Source organism: Dreissena polymorpha, chromosome 2 (assembly GCF_020536995.1).
Source record: "Dreissena polymorpha isolate Duluth1 chromosome 2, UMN_Dpol_1.0, whole genome shotgun sequence".
Lineage (NCBI taxonomy): Eukaryota > Metazoa > Mollusca > Bivalvia > Myida > Dreissenidae > Dreissena > Dreissena polymorpha.
This window is the reverse complement of record NC_068356.1, coordinates 33568632-33596358: the sequence shown is the minus strand read 5'-3', so window position 1 is coordinate 33596358 and position 27727 is coordinate 33568632.

Genomic DNA, 27727 nt, shown 5'->3' with positions numbered 1-27727 from the left:
AGTTTTATGATCCTAGGCGTAAGCATTCTTGAGTTATCATCTGGAAACAATTTTACTGTTTCGTGTCACTGTGACCTTTGACCTAGTGACCTAAAATCAATAGGGGTCATATGCCAGTCATGATCAATGTACCTATGAAGTTTCATGATCCAAGGCGTAAGCATTCTTGAATTATCATCCGGAAACCATTTTACTGTTTCGAGTCACTGTGACCTTGACCTTTAACCTAGTGACCTGAAAATCAATAGGGAATCATCTGCCAGTCATGATCAATGTTCCTATAAAGTTTCATGATCCCAGGCGTAAGCATTCTTGAGTTATCATCCGCAAACTATTTTACTGTTTCGAGTCACTGTGACCTTGACCTTTGACCTAGTGACCTGAAAAATCAATAGGGATCATTTGCCAGTCATGATCAATGTACTTATGAAGTTTCATGATCCTAGGCGTAAGCATTCTCGAGTTATCATCCGGAAACCATTTTACTGTTTCGAGTCACTGTGACCGTGACCTTTGACCTAGTGACCTGAAAATCAATAGGGATCATCTGCCAGTCATGATCAATGTACCTATGAAGTTTCATGATCCTAGGCCTAAGCATTCTTGAGTTATCATCCGGAAACCATTTTACTATTTCGATTCACTGTGACCTTGACCTTTGACCTAGTGACCTGAAAAATCAATAGGGGTCATCTGCCAGTAATGATCAATGTTCCTATGAAGTTTCATGTTCCTAGGCCCAAGCGTTTTTGAGTAATCATCCGGAAACCATCTGGTGGACGGACCGACCGACGGACCGACCGACATGTGCAAAACAATATACCCCCTCTTCTTTGAAGGGGGGCATAAAAAGGATTTGAGTCCTCATTGATACAAAGACACTGTGCAAGTTTGCCAAGAATTGGATGAAAATGATGGACTTTATCACATAAAAAAACTGAATTTTTCATTTTTTTTCTCACATTCAAGGGGAGATAATTCTGGACTTATAACTCCGATTTTTGCTCATTTTCAATATGGTTTGACTCATCATTCAGATAAAGACACTGTGCAAGTGGGGAAATGATTGGATGAAAACTGTGGACTTTATTGCGTAAACAAGCCTTATTTCACAATTTTCTCAAATTCAAGGGGAGATAATTCTGGACTTTTTACTCTAATGTATTCCATTTTCAATAGGGTTCGAGACCTCATTAATATAAAGACACTGAACAAGTTTGAAAAGAATCGGATGAAAACTGTGGACTTTATCGCGTAAACAAGAAGAAGTCTAACGCACGCACGCACGCACGCACGGACGGACGGACGACAGAAACCACGCCATGACATAAGATCTTCAGGCCTTCGGCCAGTAGAGCTAAAAATCATAAACTACGTCGATTGGTCGGCTATTATAGGTCCATTTCTCATTTGCTGATAGTGCCCCGCGTTTTCGAAAAACCATTATTTTCGTTTTTGAAGTATTTACAGTTAAACCCCATGAACTACAGTGTGAAAACAAAAGATCTAAGTGCCTCTTAGTTTCCTCAGGAGTTTTACCTATAATAGTCATATCATTAGCGAACAATAACAAATTCAAAGTTAAATCATCAATACTTAAGCCCGCATCAATATTACACTGCAAATAAAGCTCTAAATTTTCAACAAATAATGAAAACAAAAGAGGTGACATCACCTCCCCTATGTAATGGCATTTATTTTCTGTGCATACTATCAGACAAATTTGCTTCCAATAAATACGGTTGTTTAACATGTTCTTAAAAGCCCGACAATTAAATTAAGATTACTGGAATAACGCAAAACTTGTATTTGCAGTAACACATTTAAATAGATATTATATTTAATTATATGCACCCATCTTAAACAAACATATTTCAACTGCACCCTGATTACGACTTCATTTCTTTATGATGCTTGAATTGCATTAAGCACAATAAGTACTCTTTCACAATGTTTAGTACTTAGTATAATCCACCCTAGAGTTATGATTTAAAGAAGAAGACTCTGATTGAGACGATGTCAGTCTTTGACACATTTCATTTCGTTACATATATCTTCTAGCTAAATGCCCTCTGAAATGTGACCAATTAATGTTTTGCAGACACAGGTTGAAAAAAAAATCGATACAATATTATGAATGAGGCATAAAACCAATTTGTTATGAATGACGGAACGTGGATGCGATCATGTCACTTCATGTAAGTTTTCGAAATATACCGAGCTTTTTCACTCATAATCACAATGTACTTGGCTTATTTTTATGGCAATAGTTGTTTTTTTTAAGTCGAAGCAGTTGTCTAAAAACAGTCCACAACCGTTGTTGAATAATAGAGCAATGCTTATACCATATTTTTGCAATGACACATACCAATTGTGGCAATGGATAATTGGTTCGGAGAAATGTATTCAAATAACAGCTATATTACAAATAACTTGCGATACAGTAAAATAAAATACAAATGCCATATACACTTCCGCAAGGTAAACTTATTCCAGAATATAGGAAAAAAAGAAACTCCTTATACAAGAGCATGACAATCGACTTATCTTTAATTTTACGCATGTTACCAGTTAGACCAATTCAAGTGACCATTGCACATACAATACCGACGACTTTACAAACTACAAACTACCACACTAATACAAACACAGTGAAACTCAATTGCAGTACCATTTCAAATGAACAATCATCGTAGCATTTGCAAACCATTAATGTGCAAGTCGGAATAACATGACGGCTGCATTTTTGTTTAGTTTAAACCTTCTTATTTTAGCTCGATTGCATCGAAAGCCTTAGGCTTATATTAACGCTCTCGAGTCCGTTTCCTGGGCCTAGAACCAGTACTTGGTGTCTTTGGGGGAGATCTAAAGAACGCTCCCACGGTGGGGATCGAACCCGTGACCTCCCGGTCGCTAGGCGGACACCATTTTTGTTTACAAAAATCGTAAATTAATTTTAGCTTTTGAACGGACAAGTTTCAACTTCTCGGGTTCTCTTGTTTTCTTGTTCTCGTGATGATCACTCGTGAAATAAAATAGGTATTTTATCGAATCCAACATTTTTTCTTTTATGCTTTATTTACATTGTTAAAGAGTAGAAGTAACTGGATAATTTCGCTGGATTGATGACGTCATTTTGTCGAAAAAAATGACGTCATTTCACAGTAAAACAGTGAAAAATATCGATATTTTTCAATTTTATTTTTCACTGTTTGAAACATAGAGAATACATGGTTGGTAACGATATGGGGAAATTTTATCCGGTGAGGCTTAGATAAAGAAAACACTTAAATAGGGCGAGGCTTGAGCAAGTCCTATTTTTCTCTTTCGGGCCGAACCGGATAATTTTTCTCCAACTCGGCACCAACCATGTATTCTATTTATCCTGCTTCATGCCGTTGACACATTTTATCAAAGACAAATTATAAATTGACATAACAATCAAATTATTCTTGTCGAGCCTACTACATATACACAACATTCCAGACAACCGAATAACTACCGATTGTGTCAAATAAAATATAGTTCCACTTTAAACTGTTCCTTTTAATACTTCCCTAGTGAAAATATGAGAAGAAAAAAAAAAGAATCCAGAATATGATATTTTTCTTGGTAATAAATGAAAAAAAATGCAGCAGCAAAACAAAAACTAAATTATATTTACCTTAACGACAACTTTAATCCATTGCTTATAACAATAAATTTACAACGATATACACATCCATTTTCTGTTCTTCCAACCCTTTGTCAGCATCGATTTTTTGATTTTCCATTCCTATTATCGAAATGTATTTTAAACCACACTATTTTTTGATAGCGTTTGTATAGAATGCTAACCACTTTGACCCAAAACCCGATTTGCGAAATGATCGTAATCCTGCCGTAGCTAATTATTTTATTCTTACGAAATTAACAATTATGCATGACAAACACACAATCCGAAATTTATACGTTTATGATTCGTTCGATCCTTTTAAAATATTTTTAAAAAATACTGTTAAAACCACCATGTCAAAATTGTTGTCCCTAAAATCCTGAGAGAAACTAGATAGTATGTTTTATCTGAGAAATGACGTCACACTAGATACGTCATAAATTGCGTAATCTAGTAAATGAAAATGATAAATACGGAAAGCTGGTTCGGTAATATATTTTAAAGAAGAAAAAAAGCATGATATATAATATAACGATAACATTCATGATGCGTCACGATACATTTCAAAGGTCAAATATTAGAACATGTTCATCGTCACAGCGTGCGTAGGAATACAGTACTTCCTGCTGAACGGAGATAGGAAAATTTATTCGACCCTGCTTTATATGGTCAATGTTTGTAGCAGAGGCAGGATAAAGTGAAATATCAGTTTTATTTCACTGATATTTCTCAATAAACCACGGGAAAGCATAAAATACAAATGTTATATTTGGGACAAATGCAACTTCAGAGACATTATATAAAGAGAGATCATCGTGTTCACATGTTTTGTATCTAGTGACCAAGTGTCTATACAAAACGGAACTATACATATAACAAAACAACAACAATAAAGGTATTGTTTACCGTTATTCGCGGGACCTTTAACCCTTTTTGAACGGTTAAAATTATTGAATTAATTAAATTGATATTCAAATATCCCTTTACTGGTATATACTGTCGTTCTTTACTAACATCACCTATAGTCACACACTTCCTACATGTAATGTAATATCAAATTCGTCTATTTTAACAAATAACTTACCAGCTAAAGTTCTAATTCGTGATATCAAACTATAGTCGAACATTATAATGCTTACAAACCAGTGTCACTGTCGACAGTTTTGATAATCCTTTATCAATATTAGACACGCTTGTCACAGTGATTGCCAATATTATTTAACCTTAGACATGGAATGTAATAAAAAGGATATATCAAATAAGATAAACAATATTGTTGGTTGACTGCAAAATAAAATCCATGTGATTGCTATTAAAAACTTTAATGCGGCAATGTTCGACAGTTTCATAAAACCATGTCTGACGTTGTAGTTGTTGTTCCTCTGCAGCATCCTACATGTTCGTGTCCAATTACGCTCAACTGTTGGAGCTGGCGATACAATCCAACTTCTGCGAGAACAATAAAAGGATTTGTGGAATTTAATTGCGTTTTTAATTAATTCTTCCATTAAAGGCGTTGATTTGTCTACATAATTGTGACAACGTTTAATTGTGACATGTTTATGTTCTATTTGCAAGTTTTAAAATTAAATCATGTACTGGCATCACGGTATACTTAATATTTCAAACATTCTTAATTAAACAATAAAATCATTACATAAGCATGCACATTATGCATGTATGATGTTTATTTTGTATTTTTAGATATATATATATATATATATATATATATATATATAACAAGATAGAGTACGATACAAGTAATCATGCAAAGGTATGAAAACAGAAGTTAAAGGCTTATGTGTAGAGATATGGCTTATCAAAATATCTTTTAACAAAATTAACTAATGAAAAAACATGGGGACAAATTAACAATTAAGTTGACCATTTCGTTTCAACAAAATATTGAAAGAAAACTGACTGTTTTGAACTTAGATCACTTAGTGTTTAAGCGAATTTGTACAACGCGATTTAATCCAACAATAAAATAATTACATAAGCATGCACATTATGCATGTATGATGTTTATTATGTACATGGTTGACACAATATCCAATTTGAAATTCATAAAACAACGACGAAATCTGTGGATGTGTTTTATTCAAACGAGACCGTGCACTATTGTGAATGCTACATTCGTTTCTGTTAAAATCATACATGTATGTGCGTCTTTAAATACTTGAACTATTGCTTATTCAAATACCGTACTTGCTTGCAAAGCACATTAGTATGCCATATCTTTATACGGATTACTTGTCACACGAAGGAAATATATGACTCCTGACTTATTCGTAAATAAAACACTATCGTGGGAAATATGTATGATTAAATCTTAATCTCCAATATTCATGTAATAATCAATACCAACATAACTAAAACTAGTCGGTACCAAAGGTCTTTATCAGTTTAATTATAATAGAATTGAATTTTATTATGTTTCATGTGCATATAATTGCGTGCTGAATACATGTGTAGTTGACCTCCAAAAAGATCACATGTGTATGTACATTCCGATAGTATAATCGAAAATTAGTGTATATAAGGTGATGTTTGATATAATTGTTTTATTTTTGTACAAGTATGGTATGTTATCTTCATACAACTTATTTTTTACATGCAACCACAACAAAGCAATATGTGGCTTGTGAAGTTTCACGAAAATTATCTGAATATATTTAAAGAAATGATGATAAAGCTTTTTTTATTAAAAACGACGGGAAATAGTTATTTATTGCTTTCGTCACTCAGAAAGTTAAATGTTTGTTTCTCGTACTTGCGTCAAGTTGCATTGTGATTATTTAGTTAAAATGTATACTATGTATGTCTATTTGATTGTAATTGTGATGCTATGAGGTGAAAGTTTATTTGAACTTACGTCTTTTGTGAATGTTGTCTTGGTGACTTTGGCAGAATGAGGCTTGGAGCTCTTTTGAATAATCAAAACCACCTAATACATTCCATAATTGACCGGTTAAAGTCTAGTATGATATCATTTGATATCATTGGCAATCCATACTTATTATCCAACGACAAGCACAATAAGTTTGGAATTAATTTATTATTTAAGTTTGGCAAAATATCTGTCAAGGCTGAGTTTAAACACCAAATGCATAGTTATCTTTTGTAAGAAATAAAACATAAGTAAAATTTATACAATACAATTATGATAGCCTATATCCCCCGACCCCGGAAGGATGTGTTATATAACTTATAATAGGATGATGCAAAAAAGATTCTCGAAAGTAACTCGTTGAGTGAGAGAATATTCCGCCAAAAAGCGGCTATTATAACACAATAACCTAGACAGATAAACAATCATGATTGAATTAGAATGGAAATATACAAGTGTTTCCAAATAAACATAAATATATGGCGTTTGACAAAGTTTCAAGTAAATGATAATAACCCATGCTGGACAGGTGGGTATCGTCAGATTAAAAACAATTTTGGGTCTTAAACGATGGTGGTGTATCTAACGTAACACCCTCCATTCTTAATAAAAAAAGTTGAGAGACCAAAAATCGAGTGAAGAGCGGACAGATTCATCAAGGTGATTTAAACGCACACCACCTCTATAATCCCAAGTGAGTTTAACCCTTCAACTTTGGAGACCAAGATCGGTGCCCCCTGCCCTTTCTTCTGCCCTCGTGAATGCAACCCTGACGATGGATGAACCGACAATCCAAACGTTCCGTACAAGAACTCCGATACATGATAATGATGTCATGATGTGATTTATCCCATGAAATGCATGTATGAAAATTCATTCATTTATATACGAAGCTTCCAAACAAACGTTAAAGGTATAGTCATGTAGTATTTTGGTTCCAATATAACCATAAATTACTTACGGTCTAATATAGTCATATACCTTCTTTAGGTTCTGAAATAATCATATCATAAACTTGCTCTTAGCTAGAACGCTTTATATAATATGTTGACATTCTCATTCTTAACACCATTATTCTGCACTTCCTTATATAGTGCAAGCCATGACACAAAATATTTATAGGGTTCTTCCGGGATTTAGTCCCAGCTCCGGTAAAGACCGGTCACCGGTTTCCCTGCCAAGAACCATAAACATGGATTTATTTAAAGTCAAAGGTGATCACCTTGATCAAAGGTGGTCGCCAAAGGTGATCACCAAACCATGAGCCATCTTATTCATTAAAAAAAAACTAGACATGCTGTGAGCTCGAGCGCTTTATACAAAAAATTCAACATTATCCTTATCGACATTATTCCTTATTATTCTCATTATATTGTGTAAAGGAAACATTATCTTTATAAGGTTCTCCCGGGATTAAGTCCCAGTTCCAGTAGAGACCCGTCATCTGTTTTTCTACCCATAGTAAATATGAATTTATTACAAGCCAACAAAGATCGTCGTACTTAACCAGATCGTAATCTTTATATTTTTGAAAAGCCCACTGTGCTTTTCTAGTTGGAATACAACATCAGATTTTGTATCAGCATTTATTGTACAGAAAAGATAAAAAGAAATAAAATTAATTTTCACAATTGGACTAGATTTGCATTAATTTTCTTTACATGATAAATGGCCTTTAGAAATAACAATAATAAGAAAACAAGATTTGTGTAAGCCTTCACTTTTAAGCTTGTTTAAACTTGACTCACGATTTAATAAAGCATTTCAAACAAATAGCATGATCTACAAGTGCCGCTTCCAGATCAGAACATTATCGCTAATAAAATATAAGAAAACGATCCGAAATTAAATAGATAAAATCCAACCGCTGTCTTAAATAATTGAGTATGAAGTAAAAGCGCCCTAATTGTGATGCACATTTTGAATGACCTCTCATTTTTAATTTGACAGGTCGCCGTGGTGTAGTGTATATGGTGTCCGCCTAGCGACCGGGAGGTCACGGGTTCGATCCCCACCGTAAGAGCGTTCTATAGATCGCCCCATCGCGGGACATGCCTTGCGTATTTTTGAAGTTTTCTTAATGATAATTTCTACTAGGCCTACATTATCGGATCGTAGAATAATCTCTCTATTTTGTAAATCATGACCCCACAAGTAAAAAGACAACATGATTGGTACAAGCTGTAAAAATGTTATATTTAACATTTTGACCGCTTGTGTCCGAAAACGGTTACTAGATTTACCAAAAGCGCGCGCTTTCGGTAAAAGTACCGTTAAGAGTACCCCATTCATTAACCAAGATTCGATTCATTCATCCGGTTAGAGTTATTCGGATTACAAAGTGTAACCGTCCTTTACCATTTGTCTATGTCATGCACGTTCGGTTACAGTAGCCAACTTATCAAATTGATCCCTGATCTTTAGGCGACATCCACTTGTTCTACGCGAATTTATTAACAAGAGCAAGGGCTGATGAATAATTACAAAAAAACAGCTTTGAAAGTTCAAATTTATTATGTTTTAATGTGATACCTTACGAAAATACATTTTATATTCTATATTTGAACAATAGAAAACATATGAGAGGAACAATACAAAATTATAAATGGAATTAAATGGCCAAATGGCGGAATATAATTTACACCAGACTAGCACTAGAATAAATAAACCTCAGTTATAGACTAGCACTATAACTGAGTCATGTCGAGGAGGCGACCGGAAGAACTGCCCTAAAGATAGCCCCAACCCCAGCTGCACTATTGATTTAGCTTCTCGTGTATGCAATAATCGCCAACAGACAATCCACACCATTCTATGCTATTTCGCAAATGTATGCAATTCCTATTTCAACGAACACGTTGCTGGTTCGGAAATAGACATTATACATGCGCAATCGCTAAGGCCATCCGCAACCGGCCACATAAATTATCGGTACGCCGTACCCTGCAACATAACATACATGCGAAATCGCTAAGGCCACCGCAACCGGCCAAACACATTCTCGGTACGCCGTACCATGCAACATAACATACATGCGCAATCGCTAAGGCCATCCGCAACCGGCCAAACACATTCTCGGTACGCCGTTCCGTGCAACATAACATACATGCGCAATCGCTAAGGCCATCCGCAACCGGCCAAATAAATCCTAATTACGCCGTACCGTAGGTTTTCAAGCTAAAAAGAGCTATTTCAGGTACGCCTAAGCTTGCCGTGCCGTCGAGCGAGTACTAGAACACCTATATTATCCCGAAAATAATTTTGAAAGCATTCCTGCCATCCTCACACATACGAGCACTACGTGATAGGTGACAACAAAATGCTATGTTTACCTCCCCCGGACGTATGCATATCATTAAATAGTTACCTATTTATACTTTTAATGGTTCCGATCACCTCCAAGACATAGAATTTCCGCCTAAATGACATATTTGAATGACGTACCAAACATATACAATGAGTTTATAATGACATATGTTATTGTGTCAGATTGTCATTGATCTCAATAATTAACTGTCGTGATAAAAAAAATATCTCACACAATTATGCAGCAACAAAATTACCTAAGAAAACACATTCATTTCATTTCAATAAGGAACACGTCACAGTACTTTTACATGGCACATTTAAGTAGCAGAAACACTCAAACACATTGGGTGACACTTTGTTTCCCATAGTGTCTAATATATAACAATCAAGTATAATCGTCAAATAAAATGACATTACAACTTTGATTTATAAATTATATAACACAGTACAACTATGATTTGTATACCTCACTTCTATTCTTTATCCTTAAATGGTGATTTCAAGGCCAGGGTAAAAACCAGAGATAAAACTTCATCAGAAATTATCAGATGCCCAATGTTAAATTACTCTGGAAAACTGTACCCGAAAACAACCAATATAACAAGTAACTGTGGACAATAATTATGTAACTCAACAAACATAACGGGTCATTTTAGCCAACTTATTAATGCGGTTCGAATTTAAAGAAGTAAAAGTTTACTGGTCGAAGTATAGCGTAGGACTGACCAAACAATGAAAACCCCGTGCACATCCCCGCCTATGTCCGCTTGAGTGTCCATCACTCACGTGACAACCATACGCATGAACGAACCGAACATATACCTGCTGTGTGCAATGCGTTATTTTTAGACCTACGTTCTGTGCTAAACTCCGTAACGCTTAGAACTGAAAAATCAATTCACTGATGTCGCGTCTGGATATTTTACTAGTTCTGGACGATAGCGATAAATCCATGCAATGGCCGCTATCCACGGTTTGAGGCCCGACGATTCAACCGACGTCTTACCGACGAGTCGTGTACAGTGTGTTAATGTAACCCGAACGTGTTCCGTGGTCGCCCGCGACAGATTAACAGCCTTTCTATTAATACACATTCATATCGCTGCAAGCAGGCACACGTTACAGCACTTTTACACGACAAGTTAAGTAGCAGAAACACTCAAACACGTTGGGTGACTCTTTGTTACCCATAATTTCCATTCAATGATGTCGCGTCTCAGCAACATCCTGGATATTGACCTAGCTCTGGACGATAGCGATATATCCATGCCATGGCGCCGCCGCTATCCACGATTTGAGGCCCGACGATTAAACCGACGTCATAATGATGAGCGGTGTACAGTTGGTGAATTTAACCCAAACGTGTTCCAAGGTCGCCCGCGACAAATAGGCAGCCATTCTGTAATAAATATCACGGCAGTACATGTGAACATTACAAAAAGGTTTCACATAATTAACAACAATTTCTTTGGGCGGGTGGGTGGGGTACCTCAGTCAAAGCTATATCGCAAAAAGAACGAGATATATGGAGCACGAGCATATATACCGTATTAGTGACGTCAGGCAGTCACTACTGAAATCGATTTCACGCAAGGTTTATTGTCGTCTGCTTGTATCTAATGATTTATACGAGATTTAAACCTTTTATTTACCGGAGACATGTATTCGCTACTTCAAATAAAAGAAATTTATATTTAAAGAAATTAATTTCTATTATTAAACAATTGTAATAAAAAACTAATACTTGTTAAGTCAGAAAATTCATTGCATGTAGTTAGAATACTTGTTAGAATCCGTAATGGATAATATGATGATACATGATTAGTATTTCATTTCATTTTTTAATAATTTGTTTAATTAGCATGCCTATGTGTTTCATGTGAAAAGAATAGTGTTTCCTGTCGCCTACGCACTACAACAACCCGACTTCATAGCAGTACAACGAATAGCTAGCTTTGTTGCAGTCTTTTCAGTTAACAAATTAATCAAACGGTATCAGAAATTATATAACCGGTTAATTGTTTTAAAACATGTTGCATCCCTAAAATAAGTGATTGTTTAGTAATGAAAACAGTATTGCTGTTATGAAATAAATTAATTAATTAAATGTGTGTTATTTTGTTTGTTGTGACTCTTGTGCGAAACTAAAACAAAACGTAGAATTTAAATAGTCTTATTAATAAAAACGGAAAGTGAACAATGTTAAAGACGATAATTTTGAATTAAATATGGAATAGAAATTCATAAACTCCTGTTTACAATTTAACAACATGCAAGACAAAATTATTCACTAAAATACATGTTCGCTAACTGCACAAAATTGTCGCTGAATTTAAGCTTTGCTTAATAATACAAAAGTTTACTAAACAAACCACGAACAAGATAAACAGATCCCGAACAAGATCAACAGATCCCCAGTGTTATATTTAATCTTATATTTAATCGTATATCTAAAATCAAAATTATAATTATATTTCCCCGAAAATTATATGTACTAAATAATAAATAACAGTACGAAAAACATTTTGAAATTTTACATAAACATCGAAATGCATTTAAAATAATACTTCAGACAAATTGTTTAAGACCAAACGCGTGGACGGCCTATCTTGAATCTAAGAACTCATAAATATATATAAATATGTAAACTTATTTCGATATACAAAAATGCACATGCGACAACAACAATTTAAGAGGTGCTCATTCGAAAAGAGCTAAATAAAAATTACACAACCATTTTATATACTGTTCCGTCAAAGGATATAATTCAGAAAGTCCGATACAGTTATAGAGTTTTATTCAAATATCCACGGACAGCTTCACCCCGATCATATGGTGAAAACTACAATAAACAGAACAAAAAACCATTATAAAACAGGTCTTCAAAATATAAGGCAATGATCAAAATCTACACTGTTTGACTAGAAACGATGACTTGGCAATATAAAGAGTACCCATAACATAGAGATTGAGACATTAAGTACGTTATGAGACCAAACTCCATGCAAATAATATTCACGACTGCTTTGTAACAATATATTTGGTATTTTGGTGTTACGTTGGGCGCAGTGTAGCGGTTACTTCCTTTACTCCGAATATAGCTTTTGTTTAAAATAAACGTTTTGCATAAAGATTATATGTATTTCAACCCTAAGGTTATTATTAAAAGTTGAACAAAGAACATAAAACATGTGTATCAGACAGGAAAACATCGTTACAAAACACAATGAAGTCACAACGCGGGAATATTTACAGCAGACAAATACGCCTTTTAAGCGAATGACTAGGTGCCCCATGTGCATATGCAATAAAGAAAATACATCTTCTATGAAAATAAACCAAAAATGGAACTTACAGAGTGGTGCAGGACCAAAAAAGGCGATAAAGAGGCCACGGCCTAAAGCGTGTCTTGGAAACTAATCAAAAGCGTAAAAGACCGAAAATTCCGAATATTATCAAGAACGGCACACTCAAAAGTACCAAATTAACCAATACTGGCCAGAACACTCCTCGTCTTATATCTTAATGATATAACTTTTAACTTATTTTTTTTTTCAATTGTAAAATTATCAATATGCTTTAAGGAAATAATGAAACTTATATTAAACTTATTCATGAATTAATAAGTTTCAAGACGGTTTTTCACCAGCATGTAACTAAGGAAATGACTGTAACTTCCACGCTAACACCCACGAAAGAATCTTTCAGCAGCGAACTTACATAATATTCATAAAATGCATCAAATTTCATATACATAAGGCTAACTTGAACATAACATTGTGCATACAACATGAAACAATCAAGAAGTGAATATAGAATGTAATATGAATATAAAAACTTGTTGACACTGTTCGAGTCAATTGTCTATCGATCCACTCAAGTTTCTTCATCAAATGTTCTAGGCTGTATCAAATCAGAATCCAGGCAATCCATCAGTTGAGTGTAGTCACAGTATCTACCTTTCCATTTCAATGAATAATCCACACTAGCTCGACCTTCTCTTGATTCACACTAATTAAATGACTAGTTTCACTGACTTATAATCACGTTATTAACACTTTGATCTCATGATTCGTTTAATCACTTAGCAATAACACCAATTCACTGATTGAACGCGTGTTTTTCACTGGCGTATCATCCTGGAGGCATCGAACAACTGCTTTCCTCACGAGCGAATCAGCACTGCTTATCGTTTGCTCAACGACTGCCATTGGCCACTGATTTCTGTGCAAAGTCTTATCACGAAGTAAAACTATGTCCCCTTGTTTGAGATTTGGGCTCTTCTGTTGCCATTTCCGTCTGGTCTGAAGCTGATCTAAGTATCGTTCCTTCCACCTTTTCCAGAAAATGTCCGAGAGAACCTGCACGTGTTTCCATTGAGTTTTATAGCAGTCCTTTATTCCTTAATTATTTGATATAACAGGTATCTCACCTTGCTTTTGAGTTAACAACAGGTTTGGCGACAAAATAAGAGGGTCTTGAATCGGTGTCCACAGCCACAATGGGTCGCGCGTTCATGACTGCAGTTACCTCAGCCATTAATGTTCATAATACCTCATGAGTTAATTGTATCTGGGGTTTTAGCAGCATGCTGTCTAAAAAATTTCTTGCTATACCAATGACGCGTTCCCAAACACCTCCAGTATGTGATGCATGAGGAGCATTGAAGTTCCACACCAATCCCTTATCTTGGATTTGTTTCTGGAAAGAAGTATCTTCCACATTGATGACATTGGCCCTGATTTGGTCAGCAGCGCCCACGAAGTTGGTCCCACGATCCGAACGCAAAATCCTCACTGGTCCGCGGATCGCTATGAAACGCCTTAGAGCGTTGATAAAACATAAGGAGCTCATGTCTTCCTTGTGATTATCTCCCAAGGTCCAAAAACGTCAACGCCAACTGAGGTAAAAGGTGGTCCGGGTGACCATCTATCATTCGGCAGATCAGCCATCTTCTGTTCATGTAAGCTGCCCCTAAGCCTACGACAAGTTGTACAATCATGTTAAATGCTGGACACTAATTTCTTGGCTCCAATTATCCACAAACCGTTTGTCCGGAGGGCTCCCTCTGTAAAAAGACGTCCTTGGTGGGAGGTTTTCTGATGGTAATGATGTACTAATAATGAGGCCACATGATTCTTCGGAACTATCAAAGGGTTCACAGACGCAATTCCAACATCCTTCAGATTTCGGAGGCGACCACCAACACGCAACATCCCACAATTATCCAAAAAAGGTGCCAAAGAGATGATGGAGCTCGACTTAGAAATGTGCCTTTTAGCTGTAAGTGCACCAATTTCTTCGCTATAGTGTTTCTACTGCAATTCCGAGAACAGAAATTGTTCAGTATCCATTTGAAGAGGTGAGGTGCTCTCTTTACATATATGTCATCCCGTACACTTCGTCTCGTGGTGGCCTGAAAATGTCTTTGCAATATGTCTCAGGATTGAAAAGGCGGTTGCTAAACTTTTCCATTTCGAAAAACGTGTAGAAGCATCGATTATAGGGCTAAAGGATTTTTCAATATGGGTCGTCTTCACTTTTATTTCAGGACGAACCTCTGCATCTTCTTCCGGCAGCTGCAAAATATATTCATCGGTCGGACCGACTTGCTGGCTTTCAGTAAGAACGTAAGAAGGTCCTGCGTGCCACTTCTCAAGTTGTGAATCCATGCTTATCGAGGACATTCTAGTCGCTGCATCGACCGGATTAAGTTCTGTTGAAACATAACTCCACTGGCCAGGTTAAGAAACGGCATGTATTTGGGCAACCCTATTGCTGACATAGGTGTAGAATCTGCGAGTCCTATTACAAATGTAACCCAGTACTACCTTGCTATCGGTGAAAAATTTCAAAGATGATGAAGAAATGCTCAATTGCTCAGAAATGAAAAGGCCCAAGTCAGTTGCTAGGACAGCTGCACATAACTCCAATCTAGGAATACTATGTCCACTTTTTGGGGCAAGTTTCGCCTTTCCCATGATAAAGCCAATCTGAGAGTCAAACGGAGTGGTGTCCACTAAATAGGCAGCTTCAGCAATGGCACTTTCAGAAGCATCCGAGTAAATATAGACATTGATGTCTTTCATCAGGATTAATGACTTAGAGATATACTTCCTAGGAACCTGGAAGCCATGCAATTGTTCTAAACGGCTTTTCCAGGTATTCCATTCCTCGCAATAAGTGGTTGGCAATGGGTCATTCCAAGCACTTCCATCTGAGCAGGCTTTACGCAGCAAAATCTTCCCACTAATTGTAAAGGGTGCGAAAAAACCATGGGATCAAAGACACTATTCATGGTAGATAGCAGTCCTCTTCTCGTAAAGGCTCTATCAACACAGGGAGCTGTCAGGGTAAAAACATCGATTCAAATCCCAGCTCAAACCTAAACTGTGTTGAGTCGGTAGCACGTCATAGATATCTATATCTTTCAGGGTTGTGTCCAGTTCTTCCTTATGGAACTGGTTCATAATCTCAACATCATTGGAGGTAATCTTGTGTAAACGGATCAAACCTTCATCTTGAAGGATTTTTCTGGTATTCTTCAATAAGCTGATAGCTTCATCTTGTGTTGGTCTGGAGGCCAGGGCATCATCAACATAAAAACTTTCCTTGACAAACTGCTGTATATCAGCATTTGCATTTTCCACCGTTTCCACCAAGTCCATAAGTGGCGACTGCAGGTGAGGGCTTGTTCCCAAACACATGTACCCTCATGCGGTAAACACAAAGTGGACGCTTAGGATCGTTGTCCTCAAACCAAAAGAAACGAAAAAAGTCTCTGTGTTCATTGTTGACAAGGAAGCGATAAAACATTTGTTCTATATCGGCTGTCATAGCATAATGGTCTTAACGGAATCTCAGCAAGACACCAAGAGGACTGTTCGTTATGGTCGGTCCTGATAACAAAACATCGTTCAGGCAAAAGCCCCCATATGATGCTGAGGAATCAAACACGCCCCTAATGTTGTCTTTCTTCTTAGGATGGTATACTCCAAACAATGGCAAATACCATTTCTCCTTCCCATCATCCTCTAAATCTGTAACCCTTTCCGCAGCACCACTAAGGAAGATGTTCTCCATAAATTGTACCAAATGCTCACATTTCTTTTTGTCCTTCTCAAGGCCTTTTTTCAACAATATGGCGCGTCTAAACACTTGATCCCGGTTATCAGGTAATCTGGGCCTGTTCGGAATAAATGGCAATGGTGAAGTCCATAAACCCGACTCATCTTTTGTACATCCATTATCCATGATTTCCAAAAAATCCCTATCGTCAACTGACAAACCAATCTTGTTATCATCATGTGACCTTCTAAAAATGTCCTTGCAATTAAAGTCTGTGTCTTTTACCAAGAAATTCGAATCACAAAGACTAAAAATGTTGCTCCGCCCATCTCCAACAATGTTTGTATAGTACGCATTAACAGTATTTGGTCTATGTACTTTTCCAAGACAAACTTCACCAATCATAACCCAACCTAAGGGGAGTTGCAAAGCGAATGGTGAGTCTCTTGGTCCTAAAATCTGGTCTCTGATGTGATGTGCGGCTGGAAGATCTCTTCCTATCAACATGTGTATTCCAATGGCTTGATCCAATGGAGGTATCGATGAAGAGAGCCTTTGCAAGTGTGGAAACTTGCTTACAACATCGGGTGTGGGTATCTCTGAACAATTTTGGGGAATCGCATCACATTCAATCAACAACGGTAACTCGAATGTTGTTGCGTCATCTACTGAAGCTATCGTCAATCCCGAGATTCTCCTCCCCGCCATGACTGTACGTACTCCCGGAGCAGGATGCAAGAGTATACTCAATAATATCCCCGGAAACACCAAGTTTTTCACACAACTCTGGTGAAATCAAAGACCGGTTGCTTTGATCGTCGAGTATTGCATAGGTACGTTCTTTCCTAGACCGGCCATCAAAGGACACATCGACCATGACAATCTTACCACATGAACGACCTCTAAAATCTTGACCACATTAAGAAGTGCACTTTGATGAAACCGAAATACCTTGGTTCTCCCCGCCATTGACCGATGTCTGGATGTCTCTATGCATGACTGTGTTATGATTGTTTTTCTTGCATATTTCACATGTCACAGTTGCTGGGCACTTTGGTGAAATATAGTCTTTAGAAACTACCCATCTATAGCAAAGACCATTCTCCTTGAGGACAGCTCGTCGCTCTTCCCATGTCTTATTGGTGAATGCTTTGCACTGTAACAAACTATGATTTGCATTGTGGATGGGGCATCTCATTACAGGACTTGATTGCTGTTTCTTCTCACCACTGTTACCCTTATCATGAATGTCTGTTTTTCGGTTCACAACGTGACTGTAAGTGTAAAACCCTTTTGAAGCTGGCTAGGCATGTGACTTCACCGGTTTATCTGACTGAGTGTTGTTTTCCCACAAAAAGGCTGGATCATTCCTAACATGACTCAATTCACGAACAAAGTTCACAAACACAGTAAATGGGGGAAATATAACTGAGTGATCTCGTTTGTACTTTGCAGCATGACCTATCCACTTTTGTTGAAAACTATAAGGAAACTTGACAACAATCGTGTTCACACCAGAAGATGAATCATACAAAGCAAACCTTGATGCGTACTTCGGGTCAGACTTCAGGGATTGCACCTCAAGTAACAAGTCACTTAGCTCAAACAGTTTTCTGTTGTCCTTCACTGTTAACTGTGGGTAATTTTGTATACGTTGTTTCAAACAGTGCTCTATTTTTTCTGCAGAACCATAGTAATGGTCTAAACGCTCCCAAATCAATTTCAGTCCTAACTTAGGATCAGATGCGCATGAAGCTCTCATACTTTCCGCCCACATCTGCGACTCAGTACCCAAATTATTTACGAGAAAATCAATTTCCTCTGATGGTTGAACCTAGAGCTCGTTCATGACAGCTTGAAATGTTGTTTTCCATAATGGAAAGGATTGTGGTTTCTCATTAAAACGCTGTAACCTTTTGGGAATAATATCCTTTCTCAACAGAAATGTCAAAAAATCTTTGTTTTCACCAGATTGTTCCTTCACCTCTGCGCATGGACTTCCTATAGTTTCTGAAGCAATTCACATCGCTGGTATGCATATCTCTAATACTGCTAACTGGGTGAACATGCGAACGGTAAGCATTAAATGATGTTGAATGATGAAATTCAGTTAGTGGAGTTGACATAAAGTTAACTTGTTGCGTAGGCGCCATTTCTCTAATGATATTTGTCACTGGAGCATTAAAGGCGTCTGGCACTGGATTTTCGGCAAAGTTCGGCTCCAAGCGGATACGGTAAGGTTCGTCACCAGACTGGGGAAGACTGGCGACATAATTTCGCGATAGTTCTTCTGGAGGTTGAAAAGGCAAATGTAAGTCCGACAATCTATCCATGTCTTGCTCTTCCAAGTAAGAAGCTTCAGCTTCTGCCATGGCAGCCTCCTTTTCTACTTGTAACAGTTCAAGATCGGCTTCCATGACATTTTGTCCTTCCTTGATGGCTGCCAATCTCTTTTTAATGTCCGTTTCACGTTTTGCAAATACTACCAGCACTCGAGCAGCTTCTGCTTTAGCCCTTTTTTCTGACGCTCTTGAAGAAATTCTGCTTGAATTCCAGCTTGCAGGTCTGGACGGGCCAATTATCTTCTCCGCGTTCTCTGACATTATGTAGCTAGATCAGCTGCCAAGCGTCCAAATTCACTTCTTTTCACTGTTCCGTCAAAGGATATAATTCAGAAAGTCCGATACAGTTATAGAGTTTTATTCAAATATTCACGGACAGCTTCACCCCGATCATATGGTGAAAACTACAATAAACAGAACAAAAAACCATTATAAAACATGTCTTCAAAATATAAGGCAATGATCAAAAACAACACTGTTTGACTAGAAACGATGACTTTTGGCAATATAAAGAGTACCCATAACATAGAGATTGAGACATTAAGTACGTTATGAGACCAAACTCTATGCAAATAATATTCACGACTGCTTTGTAACAATATATTTGGTATTTTGGTGTTACGTTGGGCGCAGTGTAGCGGTTACTTCCTTTACTCCGAATATAGCTATTGTTTAAAATAAACGTTTTGCATAAAGATTATATGTCTTTCAACCCTGAGGTTATTATTAAAAGTTGAACAAAGAACATAAAACAGATCAGACAGGAAAACATCGTTACAAAACACAATGAAGTCACAACGCGGGAATATTTACAGCAGACAAATACGCCTTTTAAGCGAATGACAAGGTGCCCTATGTGCATATGCAATAAAGAAAATACATCTTCTATGAAGATAAATCAAAATATGGAACTTACAAAGTGGTGCAGGACCAAAAAAAGGCGATAAAGAGGCCACGGCCTAAAGCGTGTCTTGGAAATTAATCAAAAGCGTAAAAGACCGAAAATTCCGAATATTATCAAGAACGGCACACTCAAAAGTACCAAATTAACCAATACTGGCCAGAACATATACTAAAAAAGCGACAAAAACAATTTAAGAGGTGCTCATTTGAAAAGAGCTTAATAAAAATTGCACAACCATTTTATATACTAAAATGTACAATCATGCGACATTTGTTTTTGTAAAATAATTTTCTAAATAAACAATGAAATGGCAACTTACTCAGCAATGAGACAACATGGTAAAAGAACGCACGTGGAATTAGAGCCTACCATATACTATGGTTCAGCGCCTTTACGCGGGGGAATTATTTTCATGAAAGATAACTCTTGTATGACGGATAATACGTATAAATATAGTTAAATAGCTTGCGTTTGATAAAATGGTTTATTCTTAAGCGAATAAACATTAGTTATTATCGCCACGACAGCGTTGTGTAATATTTGACTGTGCTTTAAATATATTTGTTGAAGTTAATATAAGCCTGCATATACTCCACGTTCAAAGAATAGAAGCTCATGTTGATTATTAAAATGTTCTGTTACGATATCGGTCTCAGTTTTTTTCACTCGAGAAAAAACTCAACATACAACCGGAATTACGCGCACTTAAGGTCGCGTTGACATTTCCTTATGAGTATTGTCTTTAAGCAAAGTATTCGTTGAACCTGAATGCATTGCACATTTAGGAGTGGCGTCGGCTATTGTTTTTTCTCGCAATCGTATCGAAAATATGAATTCATAATGCAGCTACGGAGATTGAATCCGTATAAATTGGACTGCTAAATTCTAGTTATCTGGTAGAGACGAATATATAAATGCATTTCGGTTGTGATTAAGCCCGTCCAAGAGACATACAACTCATCGGGAAGCATATGAAGGTATATTTAATTTGAAATGTGCACGTGACATCGAGATCTGGGTTTTAAAAAGGATATCATTATAAGTAAAGTAAATATATCTAACATGTATGGGAGATGTTGTAAATGTTATACTACACATCCAGGTTTTCGTTTGTATTAGACAGAGCACGTTTTCCCCTAATCGACAAATACAAACGTTTGGCATTCATTTATAATAATGATATTGTTTAATATGATACGATAGACGATCCGGACATCCAGAAATATCATAGTATTTATTCATATTAAATTCAAAAATTGTCGTGAAAAACTAGCCTATAGAAGCGAGACAATGTATTCGTTTTCATTATCATCGGCATATACTAAATTACATAATAGCATATTTGTGTTATAGCTTTCGTGTTTTTTTTTTTCTTGCGATACTAAGTGGACGGACTTTATCTGTAAACTACAGAATAAAAAGTTATTCCATCCTGCTTAGAGTTTTAATTAGTTCCTGTACATTCAATGCGGCTATATTTTCGTCGTCAGCAGATTTCGAAAAGTGCAAAACATAACCAAACAAAAGATATCGTCAGACATGGTTTAAACATTTTAAAACAATTTGCGGTATATTTTTCTCAAATTTCCATATATGGAAGTCGCGTCTTAATATTAAAGGTAGAATGAAAATCGCAAGATTAATAGTTCTTAGAACTTGATTGATGGTTTAATGCTATAAGCTTCATTCTCCTGCATTTACGGCAACAGCGCAGCCGACCGGCGAATTGGTAAATGATATATGTGTACACTTTTTTTGAAGAGTGCTTGGTGAAATACAAATAAAAGGATTTTTTAAACGTTATATAAATGGGTAAATGCAAATGGTGGCATGTTGTATTTATCACACTTCTTTTTAAGAAAACACCATGTAACATACGAATGCGCACATAAAACAATGTTTGACATACTTAAAAAGTAAATTCAAATATATTTGAATGGATTAAATGTTTCGAAAAAAATCAAAACGCATTTCGGATTATAAACCATCGTATGAAAATATGACGCGGATTTTGGATATGAATCAATAATAATTGTATGCATTTACAAATATCCTGATTGATAAAAAATGTAATGCATTTGTTAAATTTAATGTATATTTATTAACACGGATATCTGATGGGCGCAACTTTTTATAGCAGTCTCAGAAACAGCATTATGATACAATCAACTCTTGCGATGCCACCCTACGGTACACCACATTCATGTCATATTCCATATTTATTCTTGACGTTAGAGAAACGAACTTGTATGCACCATATCAAACTAACACTTTCTTTTATTTCAGCATGATATCTGCTAATCCTAAAATAAACACAGGACCAAATTTTAAGTGTACTTATAAACAGCAAAGAACTAAACAAACATAACATTATATCAGGCTGTCATTTTGTTGGTTATTGTAAATACATATTTTGTTGTATAATACTAGACTTGCGACACCTTAAGGGTTTCGCGGGATGGAATGAGTGGGAACTAAAAAAATGTGGGTTCGAAAATTTTGGGTAAGAAAATGTGGGAACACAAATTTTGGGTACTAAACAAATGTGGGTACGAACATTTTGGTTACGAAAAAAAATGTGGGTACGAAAATTGTGGGTACAATGGGTCAATGTTAAGGTTTTAGCATGGCGGACGCCGGACGGCGAAAAGACACGACACGACACGATGAGCTAGCTATGACAATACCTCAGGTATTCTCCGAAAACAGCCGATCGCATATGCATAAGTCAGTGAGTAATACTCAACAAGACTATTGTCAAGCAAATTATTTTGTCCCCTACCGGCTCCACCATTGTCAGAATTTATTTATTTTTTTATTTATTGCCATAGAAACCAGAATTTTTTACATAGGAGCAAAATGAAATCACGTGCATAATGTCCTTATTGCCATCTATCCATGTTTCAAGTTTCATGAAAAAATATTAAGAACTTTTAAAGTTATCGCAGGATTCAGAAAAGTGTGACAGACTGACTGACTGACTGACGGACACACAGAGCACAAACCATAAATCCCCTCCGGTAAAACCGGTAGTGGACTAATAAAAGCTAGGCACGGCGTATAAAATCAGAACCACTGGGTCGAATCTGCTGAAACTTGGCCACATTATAGATTATAGTCCAAACAAGCTACAGAATGAGCGTTTTTGGACCTGACAGCGTAAAACATTAACCAATAATGAACAGCACAAAATGGGTCATTTTGTACAAAAAATGTAAACTTTGAGTGGCATTTAATGACCTTAAGACATCAGAAAGTTGCAAATTTTTAATATTCTGCACACTTCGACTTGTTTTTTTTTACAAATTTAGAAGCATTTATGCTTGGGATGTATATAAACCCTGTTATTCAGTGTCAAATTTTGCCAAAAATCACAATACAATCCCAAAAATGGCTAAGCAGCAATGCCCCTTTAACATTATTTCTTATATTTAATTGTATTGTTTAAAAAGATAACTGTGTATATTTTATTATAATGGCTCTGTATATCACACATGATAGGCCACTACTGGGGCTTGAACCCAGAACTCATCTCACATTGTAAGATGCGTTTTTCAATTAAACTACAATGACTGTATCTTGTGAAGTAGAGCCAACATACACCCACATACCGGTAAGTGAAAAAATCATTCTGTCCATATATTTGTACTGGGCAATAGTGAAAGTGAAAGTCTTTTTCCAGGTTTTCCCTGATTTCCAGGTTGGCTGGGAACCATGTTTAACTATGATAAAATGTTCTTTAGATGCCATGTGTATTAATATATAGGTCTATTTTTCTGAGATATTAATGAAAATGCCTTTGGGTATGTGGCGAATATTAAAAAAATCTGCAACTTGATATATGGTGCTAACACGGTAAAATTGTATGAGCCCAAATTATAATAGATGAATGCGTATTATGCTTCTCAGCTTATACTATGACGACATGTTCATACAATGCCATTTTCATTAATATACATGTATATGCCAAATTTAATGAAAAAGACTTGAAAATGTGTGTCGCAAGATACCAAGTAAGAAAAAAAATCAGCATTTTTATGTAGGGTCATCACACGGTAAAATTATTTATGCCCAAAATAATAATAGATGAATGCATATTAGGCTTCAATGTTGCTTATACTATGACTACTGCAGTCTTCACGCTAACTATAAGCCCGACAGCCCGGGTCTGGTGAAATGTTATTCGGGCTACTAGTAATTAATAATTTATATAGTCGGGCTATTGGATTTTTTAGCTGTTTCGAATAAAGCATAATAATTCGGGCTAGTGGTTCAAACATATTACCGTGCAGACTGCTACTGGTTCATACGATGCCATTTTTATAAATATCTATGCCAAATGTAATGAAATAGACATGAAAATGTGTGTTGCCAGGTACCAAGTAAGAAAAAAATCAGCATTTTTATCTAGGGTCTTCACACGGTTAAATTATTTGTGCACAAATAATAATAGATGAATGCATATTAGGCTTCAATGTTGCTTATACTATGACTACTGGTTCATACGATGCCATTTTTATAAATATCTATGCCAAATTTAATGAAATAGACTTGAAAATGTGTGTCGCCAGGTACCAAATAAGAAAAAAATCAGCATTTTTATATAGGGTCTTCACACAGTAAAATTATTTGTGCCCAAGTAATAATAGATGAATGCATATTAGGCTTCAATGTTGCTTATACTATGACTACTGGTTCATACGATGCCAATTTTATAAATATCTATGCCAAATTTAATGAAATAGACTTGAAAATGTGTGTCGCCATGTACCAAGTAAGAAAAAAATCAGCATTTTTATGTAGGGTCTTCACACAGTAAAATTATTTGTGCCCAAATAAGAATAGATGAATGCATATTAGGCTTCAATGTTGCTTATACTATGACTACTGGTTCATACGATGCCAAATTTATAAATATCTATGCCAAATTTAATGAAATAGACTTGAAAATGTGTGTCGCCAGGTACCAAGTAAGAAAAAAGTCAGCATTTTTATGTAGGGTCTTCACACAGTAAAATTATTTGTGCCCAAATAAGAATAGATGAATGCATATTAGGCTTCAATGTTGCTTATACTATGACTAATGGTTCATACGATACCATTTTTATAAATGTCTATGCCAAATTTAATGAAATAGACTTGAAAATGCGATTCGCCAGGTACCAAGTAAGAAAAAAATCTGCATTTTTATGTAGGGTCTTCACACGGTAAAATTATTTGTTCCCAAATAATAATAGATGAATGCATATTAGGCTTCAATGTTGCTTATACTGCAGGGGTGGCGAAATCTCAAAAAACTAAACTTGTCCACGGACAACCATTTAGGAAATTTAACTTGTCCGTTGCTGAACAACACTTGTCCGTTAATGTTTATATAAATTATAAACGCATTTATTGATTAATGTAAAACACTGTGGAATATACCAAAATGAGTATGATTTTCTTATTTTGTTTATAGTTGTATTTCAATAGTACATTCATTATAGCAGTATATTATAAACAATATAAAGACTTTCTAAAACTTTTAATCTTGCAAAGCTAGTGTAATTAAAACATGTGTTGAACATAGTACATCGTAATCTTAACAAATAAAACTAGTCCAATATGTGGACCTCATCAGACCAGGGCTCGAAATTAACACTCGCACACTCGCAAAATCCGAGTGAAAAATACTGATTGCTAGTTAAGTTTTAAGCCACTAGTATTTTTTTGCGAGTAAAGAAATAGTGGGAAAAAACTAGTAATATAAATGCACTCAACGTCATGAACGCTAAACCGTAGGTCAATTTATAGAACGTCTATGTATGCAGAAGCGCGCACCTTGTATGTAGACTGGTATACTTATAGTACAGATACGCGGATAGTATTGGAACAAAGAACGTTAAACAGTTGACTATTCACATTTGTTCATTGAACTTGCACAGACATGGCGTCGAAGCCAAACATAATTAGTTTCATTTTGCCTACAGACGGAAATAAAAATACAAAAGATAAAGTAAAGTTAACCGTTGATTTGTATTTTGGTGACGTAGCACTCAACACACAATATCATAGCTGATTTTTTTCAATATTTGAAAACCCATTAAAAATATCCCAAACTAACACTTAAACTTTGTTTTCTGAGTGAACACACTGCAAAATTTGCGAGTCTGTTTTTGATTTTGCGAGTTGGTAATAAAGCAGCTCGCAATGTTTTGCAAGTAGAAAAAAAAGTTAATTTTGAGCCCTGTCAGACTGAGGCTCCGCTACTGGTAGCAATTTGATTATCATCAACTGGTACATGTGTAATCATTGAAAATCTGTTAGCCAAGTTTCTTGAAAAGTTCTGGTGCGTTTACTTAGATAATATTTTTTATCATAATCTTTCTTAGTTTTTTTGGGAGGTGGACTGCTCAAAGCTTCGGGTTTCTGCTCCGTTGTTGAAGATTAAAAAAAAAAGTTCAATTTTTTACCATTAAAGTCCTCTTAAATAACAAGGTAGACCGTGTTTTGATTATCTTACTTTGATACTTTTTATTTCCGTCTGATTGTAAAAATAAAGAAACCAGTCTGTACACTGTCTAACAGTCGGGCCAAATGTTTAAAATGCGGCATGCTCCTGGTCTCTTATAGAATTAGGGAGATCACTGCGCAGGAGAGTGCCCGTATTAAAACTTGATTGCTCCGCAAATAGCACTGACAATGTAATCGCATGTCAAAATCCGGTTTTGTAAAACTTAATTACAGCTTTAATACAATGTATTTTTTTTGTATACCTGGACCCGACTTTTAAAAAACTTGTTGTCCACGGACAACTTAATTGAAAAAAATCAGTTGCCCAGACAAGCAAATGTACGACTCGGGCAACTCGGACATTTGATTTCGCCACCCCTGATACTATGACGATATGTTCATAACTTCATACAATGCCATTTTTATTAATATATATGCCAAATTTAATGAAATAGAAATGAAAATGTGTGTCGCCAGGTACCAAGTAAGAAAAAATCAGCATTTTTATGTAGGGTCTTCACATGGTAAAATTATTTGTGCCAAAAATAATAACAGATGAATGCATATTAGGCTTCAATGTTGCTTATACTATGACTACTGGTTCATACAATGCCATTTTTTAAAATATCTATGCCAAATTTAATGAAATAGACTTGAAAATGTGTGTCGCCAGGTACCAAGTAAGAAAAAAATCAGCATTTTTATGTAGGGTCTTCACACGGTAAAATTATTTGTGCCCAAATAATAATAGATGAATGCATATTAGGCTTCAATGTTGCTTATACTATGACTACTGGTTCATACGATGCCAGTTTTATAAATATCTATGCCAAATTAAATGAAATAGACTTGAAAATGTGTGTCGCCAGGTACCAAATAAGAAAAAAATCAGCATTTTTATGTAGGATCTTCACACGGTAAAATTGTTTGTGCACAAATAATAATACATGTAGATGAATGCATATTAGGCTTCAATGTTGCTTATACTATGACTACTGGTTCATACGATGCCATTTTTTAAAATATCTATGCCAAATTTAATGAAAAAGACTTGAAAATGTGTGTCG